Source organism: Chiloscyllium plagiosum, unplaced genomic scaffold (assembly GCF_037043375.1).
Source record: "Chiloscyllium plagiosum isolate Xiang-an unplaced genomic scaffold, Cpla_swu_hap1 HiC_scaffold_3, whole genome shotgun sequence".
Classification (NCBI taxonomy): domain Eukaryota; kingdom Metazoa; phylum Chordata; class Chondrichthyes; order Orectolobiformes; family Hemiscylliidae; genus Chiloscyllium; species Chiloscyllium plagiosum.
The window spans coordinates 25,021,767-25,037,650 of NW_028270141.1; the positions used below are offsets into that span (position 1 = coordinate 25,021,767).

The 15,884-nt window shown below is 42.6% G+C and overlaps 1 protein-coding gene across 21 annotated transcripts in view; it reads left to right on the plus strand.

Moving 5' to 3' along the window:
- The window catches only part of LOC122541729 (myelin transcription factor 1-like protein), a 558,875-nt gene that overhangs the window by 208,500 nt on the left and 334,491 nt on the right, over window positions 1-15,884 (plus strand). For 13 of the 21 annotated variants that reach the window (XM_087978037.1, XM_087978051.1, XM_087978103.1 and 10 more), the window contains one exon: window positions 5,538-5,653. The gene's annotated coding sequence lies outside the window, so the exon portion shown is untranslated. Of the gene's footprint in view, window positions 1-5,274; window positions 5,446-5,537; window positions 5,654-7,331; window positions 7,516-15,884 lie in introns of those variants that run through there. The other 8 variants (XM_087978075.1, XM_087978062.1, XM_087978076.1 and 5 more) reach the window with 5 other exon arrangements.

Genomic DNA, 15,884 nt, shown 5'->3' on the forward strand with positions numbered 1-15,884 from the left:
TCCTTAGACTCAGCGATGGTACCAGATGATTGGAGAATTGCAAACATCATACCCTGTTCAAAAATAGGTTTAAGGGTATGCCCAGCAATTACAGGCCAAAAAGTTTAATTTTGGTAGAGGGAAACTTCTTGAAACAGTAATTCAGAATAGGATTAGCAATCACACAGACAAATGTGGCATAATTAATGAGAGCCAGCATGGATGTTTTAAGGGAAAATCATGTTTAACTGACCTGCTGGAGTTTATTGAAGAGACAACAGAGAGTATTGATGAGAGTAATACTGTTGATGTGGTGTACATAGACATCTGAAAGGCATTTGATACAGTAATGTATCAAAATTTGAGCTCATGAAATAAGAAGGACAAGTAGCAGTGGAGAAATGAAATAGACTGTGGGATAGGAAACACAGAGTGATGGTTCATGGATATTTTCTGAGCTGAAGGAATTTTTGTCATAGAATTCTTCACGTAGTGGTATTGGAGCCCTTGCTTCCCCTATATAGAAATGGTCTAGAATTGGGACAGTTCCAAAGCTTCCAAAACTTGGAAGCCTTGTAAACAGTGAGAAGGACAGTGTAGGACTTAAAAAAGACATTGACTAGTTGACGGAGAGAGCAGACAAATGGCAGATGGATTTCTGTGTGAAGAAGTGTGAGGTGATATATTTTGATCAAAAGAACATGGAGACACAGTCTATTATACAGCATACTATTCTAAAGGGTATGCAGGAGAAAAGAGACCTGGGTGTATGTATGCGTAAGACATTAAACATGGTAGAACAGTTGGGGAGGTGGTGGAGAGAGAGAAAGAGAGAGTGAGGGAGAGAGTAGGTGAGGATGTTGGAGAGTCAGAGTCGAAAAGTATGACACTGGAAAAGCACAGCAGGGCAGGTAGCATCCAAGGAACAGGAGAGTCAACATTTCAGGCATAAGCCTTTCATCAGGAATGAGACAATTCGAGAGAGCAGTTAGTAAAGTGCATATATCCTTAGCCTTATTAATATGTATAAGAACATTGAAATTATGTTGAATTTGTGTAAGACACTGGTTCCAGGGGTGAGAAATTTCAGTTATGAAGATAGATTGGGTAAGTTGAGACTGTTTCCTTTGGAGAGGTGAAAGTAAGAAAATATTTGATAGAAGCTTTAAAATCATCTGAAGGGGGGGGGGGGGGGGGGGTGTGGGGGGAGGCTGCAAAGTGCAGATAGGGAGAAACTATTCCCATTCAGAATAGAATCAAAACAAAATAGCACAGATTTAAAATAATTGGCAAAAGAAGTAAATGCAATGTGAGAAGAACTGTTTTCACACAGTGAGTAGTTAGTGTCTGAAATGTACTGCCCAGAAATGTGGTGCAGGCAGGTTTAATTGAGGCATTCAAGAGTGCATGAAATGTACAGGGCTACAGGGAAGTGATAGGCAAGTAGCACATGTCATGATACACAGTCAGATAGGAACTGCAGACACAGTGGACCGAATGACCTCCTTCTACACTGTAGGCATTCTATAATCCTTCTCTAACAGCACTATGGGCATACCAAGACCAACACTACCTGCACCAGTTTAAGAATTTTTCCTTTAATGAGTTCTCAAGGGCAATTAAAGAATGGCAATCAATGCTGGTCTTGCTAGTAGTCCAATAATGAATAGGACAAAGATTTGACTAAACTGTGCACTTATGTACTGAGGTCTCTCTACTTCCTTGAAAACTTATCATTTAAGTTGTGTTTCCTTTTCCACCCTACTTGGAAGTGGAACACTTTCACATTTTTCACTTGAACTGCAGCTGCCACCTGTTTGGTGATCTCTTTAGGTTTTCCATCATTCTCATCACAATTCAACCATGTTAGCAAATGTTCATATTGTTCCACTGGGCAGATTCTTGTGGAGGTGTTGGTCTCGCCTGCTGGGAGGAGAACTGGTGCAAAACATTGTGGGGAAGGCGTGATGAACCATATGCCTATGAGGCTGTGGCAAGTCAACTAGTGGTTATTCCCCTGAAATAAAGACCCCAGAGATGGAAAATTTGTCTGGTGAGAGCTGCTAGCCAAAAGTCTACCTATACAGGTAGTACCTACCTTCTGGGTTCCAAGTTCATCACCTACAAAAGTAGAAGATCTCAGCCTCCTCTGTGTACTCTGCATCATTGGTGCAATAGAAAATTTTAAGTTGCCCCTGCAACCCCACCCCCCCCCACCCCCAACCCCCAAAGCAGACCTCTGTGAAACATAAAATCTGGAATTAAAAACTGATCTAAGGGCAGCAATGTATTGTTTTAAAAACCCAGCTGATTAGGTAATGGTGCTCACAGATGATTACGCCTGGCCTAACATACATGTGACTCCAGACCCACAGCAATGCAGTTGACTCTTTGTTGTCCTCTCAAATGTCCAAGAAAGCCAAAGGGTAGTTCAAAGGGCAATGAGAGCTGTGGAAAAAATGTTAACCTTGCCAACAACTTTCACATATGAGAAAAAAAATCCGTCAGCTATTGTCCTATTGTGTACATTATCTAGCTTGGAAACTTTTAGTGTGCATTTTGAAAATTATTTAAAGCTCATCTACGACTTTCTTTCGTAACTTATTTCTAAAGTGAAGAGATATGGTGAACATGTTCTGTTGATTCTCTGTACTGATTAGCCCTAGTGTTTAATAGTTTCAACTTGTATTTTAGAGTATTTCAGTTTACCAACAATTGAATTCAAGTTAACTGGGCATTGATTTCTAGGCATAGCTGTGTTTTCTTTTGAAAAAAGGGAAATAATATTTCTCCATGTCTCATGTTATGCACATATATGATCAAGGCCTCTTTTATTTTGTCAAAGGTTTCTTTGGTTGCTAATGTTCCATTTCACTGCAAATTTCCCTCCTTCATCTTTTAGCAGCCCAGGACCTACCTACACCCCAGCATCTGCTGCTACTATCAGTACAAGATCTGCTTACCACCAGTGTGGCCATAGAGAGATTTTTTTATTCATTCCAATATCATTTGCCCCATCTAATGTTCGAAACTCAATGACACTATTCAAAGAAGACCAATTGAATTCTCCTGGTATTCTAGCTAATTATCTATCAGTCAACATCATTCCGCTTTTTTGGGAGGGGCAGACTCAATGAATAGATGACTTTCTCTCACTCCCTTGTTTTAAGTGTCGTGGCAGGAAGCAGCATAACATAAATAAAACCAGGTACAAAGGAACATACCTATCTATATTAGAGATGCAATTTGTGGTAACTATTTGTGGAAGATGAGCATGATAATAAGAATCTTTAATATAAGCAACTGATAGCTAAAACATATTTTTCTTAAATGTAAAGTGACATATAGGTTCAGAAAAAAAGCTATACTTCTGTGTCTGCTAAAACTGGCAGAGCTTGTGGACAGTCTTTAATCCTACTGTATCAGGCAGCAGCTGATGGTTAATTGTCCTCAGTGACATTCATTTTGCTGTGGTGCTATTTAAAACAAAAACTCATTACAGAAGGCCATCTCTTTTTGGATGGGGCGGGGGAATGGGAGCTGGTCTTTTAAGTCCCAACTACAGAATAAAACAGAAAATGGATATTTTTTTCTATCATTTATGGAACAGCAGAAGCATGTTCAAAGTTTAATTCCTTGAAGCAGATAAGGTCATTTTTTTTTCAGGCAAGTTTAAAATATTCTGCTGTCTTGATGTATAATTAGTCAAAGTAATGAATTAATTAAAAATAACTTTTCATCCTATATTTGAGGCAGTGTAACCTAACTTTTGTGATTGGTACCAGAAAAGCATCATGACCACTGCAGTTGAAAACAGTCTATTACAAATGAGACATGCCTATTTTTTTTGTCTGGCCAGAGGCTTTTTGTTCTTTCTTGTGGGCCCAAGCCTCGTTTTCTCATTTCTGCTGCTCATCAATACAAAACTGATTTGACGCTGAGCTGTATAATAATAAGCCTTTCACCAGCCAGGCCTGACACTTGCCTTGTAATTAAGGCCTTGATAGTTGTGTTGATGGGAAATGAAAGAAAATGGCCTTGTTCTCATTCCAGAGAATGATTGCTGGTTCTGGTACTCACCTGAATTCGACCCATTCTGCATTGTGAACATGATTGCTGAAGTGTCAATAATTGCAGCACAGGCAGATGACATTTTCACAAAGCATGCTCCCCACTATTCCAAAGGGAGTTTGCAGAATATTTGTCTGTGAAGCTCATCAAACATGTATTTAAAAATGCCTCTTTAAAAATAGGGGTGTAGGCAAATCACAAATACTAAAACTCTCCTTAACCCTGTACTTGAAAACATTAATCTTGTGGTAGACATTTTATTCACTCTCCACCTCCCCCACCACCGGAAAGAAACATCAGTGATAACGTGTGTAAGAGATGTGACCGTATGCAACTCCTAAAACGTTTCTACCCGCTGTGGTTGCTCCATATTTTACACAACACCCTTGAGTCCAAATGGAAATAGCACCAAAATGCATTGACTGGTCATGGATAATTAACAGTTTGGATTATTAAAGCAGTTGTTCGGAGAGGAAATTTGAAAGATGGAACAGTAAATCTGCAGCCCTGTCCTAACTTTTTGTTCAGTTTTGATTCATTTGAGATAGTCCCGAAATAAACAATGACTGTCAAATCGCTGGTGCGGATTGAGTCTGTCTGTGGCTGCTGTCCTAGGTGCTGAAACACAAATGCACGCTCTTCTCATGGAAGACGGCAGGAGGAACAACATTTCTAACAGCTGCAGCCGACAAAAATAAATTAGATTTAACCTGAGTACTGTTTCATTTTAATGAAGAATAGAAAGATAGTTCCACCAAAATTTGCAATTGTTGTGAGATAAACAGCTTATTTTTAGAGGATGCCTATTCCAAGATTTCTGTTTAGATTTTAGAAAGATGGTTTCCTGCTTGAACAAAAGGATGAGAATGAAAATAATAATTTTACAGCAGATATTGACTAAACATGTAAGTAACAAAGTGTGAAGTTCAAAGTAGAAGCCTTGAAAATATCGTCCTTCTAGCCTTGAATATTTATCTGCACAATCTAAAAAAACTAACTTATTTCTGACAGATTACTACGCAAAATAAGGGTTACTTCGTTGGATTTTTATATCGTAGCAAGCAGGGTTAAATAATACTTGGAAGTGATTTTGTTCCTTTCAAATCTGCAGTGGTGCTTTCAAGCTATTAGGAGATTTATGGTAGAGCAGCTCTCCTGTGGATGCTGATTTTAGCTGATTATAAACACCGTGCCAGGCCCCCAAGGGTCCCTTCATTTTCCTGACACACTTGACTGCTGCCCCATTAACACTTCGTCTGTTATTGCAATATACCAATTTTAATTAGTATCATTGAATTTGGAGCTTGACGTGAAAATAATGCAGTATATATTTTTTTGTTACAAAAAAGATGTGACTTCTTCTACTACCATTCCTTTTTACTGGAAACAAAAGAAGTAAATACACTGTATTTTTTATAATTCCTTTCTGTTTGGTTTTTACACACTGTTTTCCTGGTTTGGATTTTATCTTCTCTCATTTTCCATAGAAAATGAATTCAGAAGAAAACTGGTGAATCGGCAGGCGTGGAATCACAGCTGTTGTAACAGGCTCAGAAGAGCAAAGTGTGGACCAAAGAAAATTCACGTCACCAAACGACTTCAGGTACAGAACCATAAAATGAAAGCTCTATTTGGAGACTTTGAACATTAGAGTTTTCCTCATCTTCTTCAGTCTTTTCTTTCAATTCGTTTAAAAAAAGTGATTACTGACTGATTTTTGTAATATCTGCTTTGCTCTTTCATGAGTAGTCACAGAAATCCCTGTTTCGATTTGTGGTAAAAGGCCTCATTTGGCATTCAGTTAGATCATGCACATACTGATCTAGTTGCTGAAGAACCTCAATCCAAAATAGAATGAGGCACTACAGAATCAGCAGCAGTACTTTGATAAGAAAGGAAGCTAGATAAATTGAAAAACCAGAACAAGATGAGAAGGGGAAAAAGGAAATCACAAACCTCTCTATCTAGTTTGCTTTTTTTTTTGAAATCAGTAGTGATTGTGCAGTGATGCTTTCAGATATAGTAGGCATTCAATTTAGTATTTTAACCATTATTCAGACATACAGGTTTTTGGCTGTTATTACTTTCAGTTGCAATTTTAAGGAGATGTGGAAATTATACCTTTTAAAAAATGAAGTATCTAATGCATTTATGTGGATGAAGATTATAAGAGAATATAAAATTTAAATCAAAAAATCCCCAAGCAATGATGTTTCAGTGAAATCAGTAACCAAGTGGTTAATAACAATCACATACTCATGCTTGAGAAAGCAATGTAGCATTTCTGTTGCTAGACAGGAAAATCCCAAGCAATGCTGCTTAGCAGGGCAGTTGCAAAGACCTCCTTGCAATGTAAATAATGTCTGCAATATTAAAACATTACCAAACTCTATTGAAAAGAGGGTAGAGAAAAAAAGGTTGTGTGCCATGAATAAATTAGCTGTTGTATCTGGGAACATCAATAATTTCATAAAACATCCCTGCTTCTAGAATGGGCTTAGTATTATTTAATATGCAATGCAACTAAAATGTTTTCTTGCTGTGAATTGTGTTCATTTTCACTGGCGTCTCCCTTTTCCTTGTCTGCTGTGGTCTTGTTCTTTTGAAGTAAGCTGCTAAGGAAGGAAATGTCATTATGAAATGTCTGGTGCATCAAGAACGGCAGCTTATTGTTCTATTTTTCAGGTGATCTGTCCCAGTCTCTCGAGTATTTGGGTTGCTCATAATTTGAATCATAGTTAACACATCCTTCGTTGGGAAATTTAGTAAATGCACCATCTTGATGTGGTATTTAGACATGTAGTCAGAGAAAGCCCAGGGTTCATGACCACAGAGAGAGCATTGCAGCAACTCTGCATGCAGTAGAGGAAAACTGGGGAAGCGTTCTGCTTTTGTCTGCCATCCAGCAATGCCTGCTGGAAACGTGTGCTAATGCCAACTGTGCAAAAGACTAGGCACAGCTATGCTGTACAATTTGATCAAGTAATCATGCTATACTCGATCTCTACCTGTGAATACAAGCGAGAGGCTTGACAGGAATAGACTTGCTGGTCAAACAGTATTTCAGTGTGCCCTGTAGTATTAAAGGCAAACAGAAAATTAACACACAGAAACATAAAGAGCTATTTAGAGTTGCTTTAAAAAACTCACATCACATCTGACATTGATGGGTCTGTTAACTGATAAAATTCTCAGTATCAAATACAGCCCATTGCTTTTATATCTTGGGGAAGAAGGAATGATCTTAGAACTTGAATTGCATTTGTGACATGCCTTGGCAGGAATGCAAGAGAAGTTCTGGTCCACCAGTGTGAATGCATAGCAGAAATGGATTGAAATGGACAATGAATATTTCTATGGCAGCCCATACTTGCATTTTTCATCATTGAATAGAATGCCCCAAGGTAAAGCAAAGCTCAGTACATCAGTGTGGATGCTAATACCTTACTGAAGAATGATCTTCTGGTAAGTATTGGTTTATTTTACTGTCTTGAAAAATTAATTACTTTTTTTAACTCTCCTGCGTGTGTCTTTACCTTAATTCCTTTCCATTGATGGGTGCCTGACAAAAAAGGCCATTGCCAATCTCATTCTCGGGTCATAACTGTGTGAAATGGAACATCACTGATAGACTTCCCCATTTGGAAACAATCCTGACTGAAAGCAGTTCTGCATGGATCACATCAAAGAAGGTCATGAACTAGTTAGGCCAACTGGAGATGAATCAGTTCTGTTGGGGGTCATGGTCTTGGGCTGGGAGGTGATCAGAGTCCGAATGAGGAAAACGGTGCTCTTGGGGAGGTGGGAAGAATGGAAATTACAGGCCTACAAGGAGAGGGTGAACCAAGAAACCTTGGATGGCTAGGGAGTGAAGCAGAGACTAACAGTAAAAGTTGGCATTCTCATGTGGGTTGTCCACATGGCATTTTTGGATTCAAAAGGTGAGTCAAGAGCTATGTCTCCTGTGCCAGCAGCCCTTCAGCTACGTTTAGACCCAGAGTCCCATAAAACTAAGTCTTCTAGCATTCAGTTTCAACAAGTGAATTCAAATGAGACTTGCCTGTTAAATTTAAAGTGACTACCTGCCATCTGTGAGCATTCTGGCTGTCTGCCATCCCAATCGCATATCTGATAAAACTGGAAATGGGTGGGTTGGGGGTGGATTGGATTCAGGTTACAGATCTTTATGAACTCACACCCAGTCCAATCCTTTCTGAGAGTCAGTCATAAACTTATTGGTGCCCTTGCAATGTCAAACAAGAATCCTACATCATCCGTTTTATTGCTTCTGGCTGGTCCACTCCTCACCATCCAAGGTTTCTTGGTTCACCCTCTTCTTAGGCCTGTGATTTCCATTCTGTCACCTCCCCAGGAGCACCCCTCTCCAAAATTGGCCTTTGATCACCTCCCATTACCAAGGATCATGACACTCAACAGAATTGATTCACCTCCAGTTGGCCTGTAGATCTAACCAGTCCGATGACTTTGTTCGATCTGATCACAGCACAACTGCTCCCTGTCAGTCAGGGTTATTTTAAAAAAGGAAACCTGTCAGTAAGGTTGCATGTTACACAGTTAAGTCTCTACAGGCTTCAAATTAAACTGACTTTTGGGTTTTCTGTGCTCTACTGCCCAGCTCCTCCCTTAAGGAAACAAGTTGAATTCCATCAGCATCATCACCGCTCCCCCACCAGTTCCCTCACTCCCACTGTGGAGAAATATGTGCCTTCTGCTTAGCATCCCTTATTGGTCAGGAATTAACACTTTATTGCTTCTATGCCCAAATATTTTGTCAGACTGCTCTGTGTCTTGTGGCTAATGTAACTTTCTATTTTATTTCTTCCTGTTTTGACTGTTGTCTCCGGTTTGATCAGCCACTTCAGCACAGAATCAAACCTGGACTCTGCTGTACAAGATAGCCACGCAGTACATCACAGAGTGTGCAAAGTCATTGACTAATCTACTTTTTAAAAATAAGATATTGTGAAATGCAAATATATTAGTTTTCAAGAAGCATATACTTTTTAAAATGTCTCTTTGCTCGGACAACTGGAGCTTTCAAGCAATAGAGTTGTGCTCAGTAAGCGTATCGAGGGATGTGGAGTTGAAGTGCAGGTCAGCCAGAACATAATTGAATGTAAGAGCAGACCCGAGGGGCTGAGTGGCCTACTTCTGTTCCTAATGTACCTATATTAGTTGGGTACTTGGGGTCATGTATTATCTATGGCAACTGGAACAATCAAAGTTCTCACTCCCAAACCTTTGCAAATGCTGTCAGGTAATGTGTAAGAATAGGCCAGCCATTGGTCAGTCTTCAATTTTCTCCCTGTTTCTGACTTTTACTCTGCATTAATGATGTAATAGAGCCAACTTTGTTTTCATTATCACCCTGTTTTGTTGACAGACATGGAGAGGTAGTAAGACCAAAATCACTCTGTAGTACTGAGATTGCAATTCCGTTCTGACTGCTCTCCGCTGTAGTGTGATTTTTAAGTAGGGTGGAAAAAAAACACAAGGTAATCTCACTGTAACTAGGCAGGAACACCACTTGTCAGTGACCTGTTGTAATTTCAGTGTTCTAATGGGCAGTAAACATTTTGCGTAAATCCACCTGTGTGGTGAGGCGTTTTTTTGTATTCATTTGAGGGCTGTGGGCTTTGTTGGCTGGACAGCATTTATTGCCTATCCCTAGTTGCCCTTGAGAAGGTGGTGGTGAGCTGCCTCTTTGAACCGCTGCAGTCCACCTGGTGACCAAAAGGCAGTGGGAGGCGACAATTAAATGCCCTAGGTTAGTTCTTGAAATGATTTTCTGTATGGGGCTCAAGGAACTCTTCCTGACCAAGCAAAAATTACTCTGCTTGTTGCTGGGCGCTGTTGATCTTCCCTTGTGATAACATGGTGTATCTCTCTGAATTAAGTACAATTGGGTTTGTTCCACCGAGATGCTGCTGGATGTCCTGCACCTCACCTCCACCTGATTGGTGGGCTGCTTTGACCAATGTACAGGGCCACACAAAGATTAACTCCAATTGGTCTAAAATTAAAAATGTTTAACAATTCTCTTGTGGGATATGGTGACCTCTGGCATGACAGGTATTTATTGCCCATCCCGAATTGCTTTTGAGAAGGTGATGGTGAGCCACCTTCTTGAACCGCTGCAGTGCATTTGCTGCAGGTTGACCCACAATGCCATTGGAGAGGAGATTCCTGCATTTTGAACCAGTGAAGGAATGGTAATATATTTTGTGGTTTGGAGGAGAACTTGCAGGTTGTGGTATTCATGTATCTCATAGTCATACAGCATGGAACCAGACCCTTTGGTCCAACCAGGAGAAAGGGAGGACTGCAGATGCTGGAGGTAAGAGTTGAGAGTGTGTTGCTGGAAATGCACAGCAGGTCAGGCAGCATCCGAGGAGCAGGAGAATCAACGTTTTGGGGCCAGAGCCCTTCACCAGGAATGAGGATGGGAGCCTTGGGGATGGAGAGATAAATTGGAGGGGGTGGGCTGGGAAGAAGATAGCTAAGAGTGCAATAGGTGGGTGGAGATAGGGTAAAGGTGATAGGTCGGAGAGGAGGATGAAGTGGATAAGTGGGAAGAAAGATTGACAGATGGGACAGGTCTTGAGGATGGTGCTGAGCTGGCTGATTGGAACTGGGGTAAGGTGGGGGGAGGGGAAATGAGGAAACTGGTGAAGTCCACTGATGCCCTTAGGTTGAAGGGTCCCGAGGCGGAAGATAAGGCATTCTTCCTCCAGGCGTTGGGTGGTAAGGGAGCGGCGATGGAGGATGCCCAAGACCTGCATGTCCTCGGCAGAGTGGGAGGGGGAGTTGAGATGTTGGGCCACGGGACGGTGGGGTTGATTGGTACGGGTGTCCCAGAGATGTTCCCTAAAGGGCTCTGCGAGGAGGCATCCAATCTCCACAATGTGAAGGAGACCGCATCGGGAGCAACGGATACAATAAATGATGTGTGGAAGTGCAGGTGAAACTTTGATAAATGTGGAAGGCTCCTTTGGGGCCTTGAATGGAGGTGAGGGAGGAGATGTGGGCACAGGTTTTGCAATTCCTACGGAGGCAAGGGAGGGTGCCAGGAAGGGAGGATAGCTTGTTAGGGGGCTTGGACCTGACCAGCTAGTCACGGAGGAAATGATCTTTGCAGAAAGCGGATAGGGTTGGGGAGGGAAATATATCCCTGGTGGTGGGGTCCATTTGTAGGTGGCAGAAATGTCGGCAGATGATCAATTTATGTGGACATTGGTAGGGTGGAAGGTGAGGACCAGGGGTGATTCTGTCCTTGTTGTGGTTGGAAGGGTGTGGTTTGAGAGCGGAGGTGCGTGATGTGGACGAATGCGTTGGAGGGCATCTTCAACCACGTGGGAGGGGAACTTTCGGTCTTGAAAGAAGGAGGATATCTGGTGTGTTCTGTTGTGGAACTGGTCCTCCTGAGAGCAGATATGGTGAAGGCAGAGGAATTGGGAATACGCAATGGCATTTTTGCAGGAAGTAGGGTGAGAGTAAGTGTATCCAGGTAGCTGTGGTAGTTGGCGGGTTTATAAAAAAAGGCAGTGTTTAGTCGGTCCTCGTGGATGGAGATGGAGAGGTCTAGGAAGGGGAGGGAGGTGTCAGAGATGGTCCAGGTGAATTTGAAGTTGTGGGGGAATGTGTTGGTGAAGTTGATGAACTGTTCGACCTCCTCCTGAGAGCATGAGGTGGCACCGATGCAGTCATCAATGTAATGGAGGAAGAGGTGGGGAGTGGTGCTGGTGTAACTCTGGAAGATGGACCATTCTACATAACCGACAAAGAGACAGGCATAGCTGGGGGCCATGCGGGTGACCATCCTACCCCTTTCATCTGGAGAAAGTGGGAGGATTGGAAGGAGAAATTGTTGAGGGTGAAGACCAGTTCAGCAAAATGAATAAGAGTGTCAGTTGAAGAATACTGGTGGGGACATCAGGAGAGGAAGACACCGAGGGCTTGGAGGTCCTGGTCATGGTAGGTGGAGGTGTAGAAGGATTGGATGTCCATGATGAAGATGAGGCATTGGGGGCCAGGGAAACGGAAGTCTTGGAGGAGGTCAAGGGCGTGGGTGGTGTCCCGAACGTATGCGGGGAGTTCCTGGACCGGGGGGATGGGACAGTATCATTGTAGGTGAAGGTAAGTTCGGTGGGGCAGGTGTAGGCTGAGACGATAGGTCGGTCAGGGTAGTCAGGCTTGTGGATCCTGGGTAGGAGGTAGAATCAGGCGGTTCAATCATCCCATGCCAACCATAATCCCGAACTAAACTTAGGTGGCACGGTGGCACAGTGGTTAGCACTGCTGTCTCACACCACCAGGGTCCCAGGTTCAATTCCAGCTTTGGGCAACTGCCTGTGTGGAGTTTGCACATTCTCCCCGTGTCTGTGTGGGTTTCCTCCGGGTCCTCCTTCTTTCAAGACCAAAAGTTCCCCTCCCATGTGGTTGAAGATGCCCTCCCACAATCCAAAGATGTGCAGGTCAGGTGAATTGGCCATGCTAAATTGCCCATACTGTTAGGGAAATGGTTCTGGGTTGGTTACTCTTTAGAGGGTCTAGTTGAGCCGAAGGGCCTGTTTCCACACTGTAGGTAATTTAATCTAATCCCACCTGCCTGTGCTTGGCCTATATCCTATCAAGGTGAGCACTTTGGGGACAGTGACCACAATTCGGTGACCTTTACTCTAGTGATGGAGAGGGATAAGTGTGCACTACAGGGCAAGAGTTATAGATGGGGGCAGGGAAATTATGATGCTGTGAGGCATGACTTAGGATGTGTGGCCTGGAAAAGTAAGCTTCAAGGCAAGGGTGTAATTGATATGTGGAGCTTGTTCAAGGAGCAACTATTGAGTGTCCTTGATAAGTATGTGCCCGTCAGGCAGGGAGGAAAGGATCGTGTGAGGGAGCCGTGGTTTAATAAGGAATTGGAATCCCTTGTTAAATGGAAGAGGGCGGCCTATGTAAAGATGAGGCGTGAAGGTTCAATTGGGGCGATTGAGAGTTATAAGGTAGCCAGGAAGGACCTGAAGAGAGAGCTAAGAGCAGCAAGGAGGGGACATGAAAGGTCCTTAGTTGGTAGGATTAGGGAAAACCCTAAGGCTTTCTATAGGTATGTCAGGAATAAAAGAATGACTAGGGTAGGAATAGGTCCAGTCAAGGATAGTAGTGGGAAGTTGCGTGTGGAGGCTGAAGAGATTGGGGAGACACTGAATGAATACTTTTCGTCAGTATTCAATCAGGAACAGGACATTGTTGTCAATGTGAGTACTGAGTCACAATTAAGTAGAATGGATGGCTTTGAGGTATGTAGAGAAGAGGTGTTGGAAATTCTGGAAAGGGTGAAAATAGATAAGTCCCCTCCTGATGGCATTTATCCTAGGATTCTCTGGGAAGCAAGGGAGGAGATTGCAGAGCCATTGGCCTTGATTTTTATGTCCTCGTTGTCTACAGGAGTAGTGCCAGAAGATTGGAGGCTAGCAAATGTGGTTCCCTTGTTCAAGAAGGGGAGTAGGGATAACCCTAGTAACTATAGGCCGGTGAGTCTCACTTCTGTTGTGGGCAAAATCTTAGAGAGAATTGTAAGGGATAGGACTTATGAACATCTGGATAGGAATAATGTGATCAAGGATAGTCAGCATGGTTTTGTGAAGGGCAGGTCGTGCCTCACAAACCTTATTGAATTCTTTGAGAAGGTGACTAAGGAGGTGGACGAGGGGAAAGCAGTAGATGTGGTGTATATGGATTTTAGTAAGGCGTTTGATAAGGTTCCCCATGGTAGACTACTGCAAAAAATACGGAGGTATGGCATTGAGGGTGAGTTGGAGGTTTGGATTAGGAGTTGGCTGGCTGGAAGAAGACAGAGGGTAGTAGTTGATGGCAAAGGTTCATCTTGGAGTGCCGTCACTAGCGGTGTTCCGCAAGGATCTGTTTTGGGACCATTGCTGTTTGTCATTTTTATAAATGACCTGGAGGAGGGGTTAGAAAGTTGGGTGAGCAAGTTTGCGGATGATACGAAAGTCGGAGGAGTTGTAGACAGTGAGGAAGGATGTGGCAGGTTACAGCGGGATATAGATAAGCTGCAGAACTGGGCAGAAAGGTGGCAAATGGAGTTCAATGTAGCTAATTGTGAGGTGATTCACTTTGGTAAGAGTAATAAAAAGATGGGGTACTGGGCTAATGGTCGGATACTTGGTAGTGTGGATGAGCAGAGGGATCTTGGTGTCCATGTACACAAATCTTTGAAAGTTGCCACCCAGGTAAATAGTGCGGTGAAGAAGGCATATGGCGTACTGGCTTTTATTGGTAGAGGAATTGAGTTCCGGAGTACTGAGGTCATGTTGCAGTTGTACAAGACTCTGGTGCGGCCGCATCTGGAGTATTGTGTGCAGTTTTGGTCGCCATACTTTCGGAAGGATGTGGAGGCACTGGAACGGGTGCAGAGGAGGTTTACCAGGATGTTGCCTGGTATGGTAGAAAGATCGTATGAGGAAAGGCTGAGGCACTTGGGGTTGTTTTCATTGGAGAAAAGAAGGTTTAGGGGTGACTTGATAGAGGTGTATAAGATGATTCGGGGTTTAGATAGGGTCGACAGTGAGAATCTTTTTCCTCGTATGGAGTCAGCTATTACAAGGGGGCATAGCTTTAAATTAAGGGGGGGGTAGGTATAGGACAGATGTTAGGGGTAGGTTCTTTACTCAGCGAGTCGTGAGTTCATGGAATGCCCTGCCAGTAGCAGTGGTGGACTCTCCCTCATTATGGGCATTTAAGCGGGCATTGGATAGGCATATGGAGGATAGTGGGCTAGTGTAGGTTAGGTGGGCTTGGATCGGCGCAACATCGAGGGCCGAAGGGCCTGTACTGAGCTGTATTCTTCTATGTTCTATGTTATTCATTACTTATCCGAATGTCTTTTAAGTGTTGCAACCATACCCACATTCAGCAGTTTCTCTGAAAGTTAATTCAACTGCTGTCCTTGTCCTTCAAGATGGAATAGTTGTGCGTTTTGAAAATGCTGTTTTTGGACCCTTGGTGAATTTCTGCAGTGCATCTTGTAAATAGTACACACTGCCACTACTGAGTGTCAGGTGGTAGAGTGGTTGACTGTTTGTGTATGTGGTACCACTCAAACAGGCTGCTTTGTCCTGGAGAGTCCCAAGCTATTGGTGTCAAGGGTGTAAATATAGAGGGGGAAGCAGTAAAAAGAAAGTGACATTGACAGCTCTGTATGGTGTCTGCTCCAGATTAATCCAAGATACGCCACTTTGGTGCTGCAGTATTCAGCAATATCATGTCATTAAAGTATGGACATATAAACTGGGAGCAAAAGTAGGTCATTTGTCCCTCAAGCCATTCAGCAAGTTCATGGCTAATCTGTGTATGGTTTGAATTCCACATTTCCCCCTACCTCAGATAACATTTGATTCCCTTCCCTGCTAAGAATCTATCCAGCAGGGCCTTCAAAATATTCAAAAGGCCCATCTCCAGCTACTTCTGAAGCAGGGGAATACCAAAGTTGCACAACCCCAGCGGAGATTTTAAAAAAAATTCCCCTTATCTTTGACCTGAAAGGAAAATTTTCAAATAGATTCTGGACAGTAAGTTAAATACAAATTGTATTATTAATACTAAAATGTGATGCTGTTACAAAACAACATCTGATAAACTGCAATTTTAGAATGTTATCCGAGTCCAGGAAATCTCTTTTGAGAAAGAATATCATAGAAATATGTGAGTCTTCAGGTACAAGCTATTCCTTGTTTGGACATCCAAATTTCAATTGGAGGAAACACTAATATGATCAGCAGAGCAGAACCACTCAC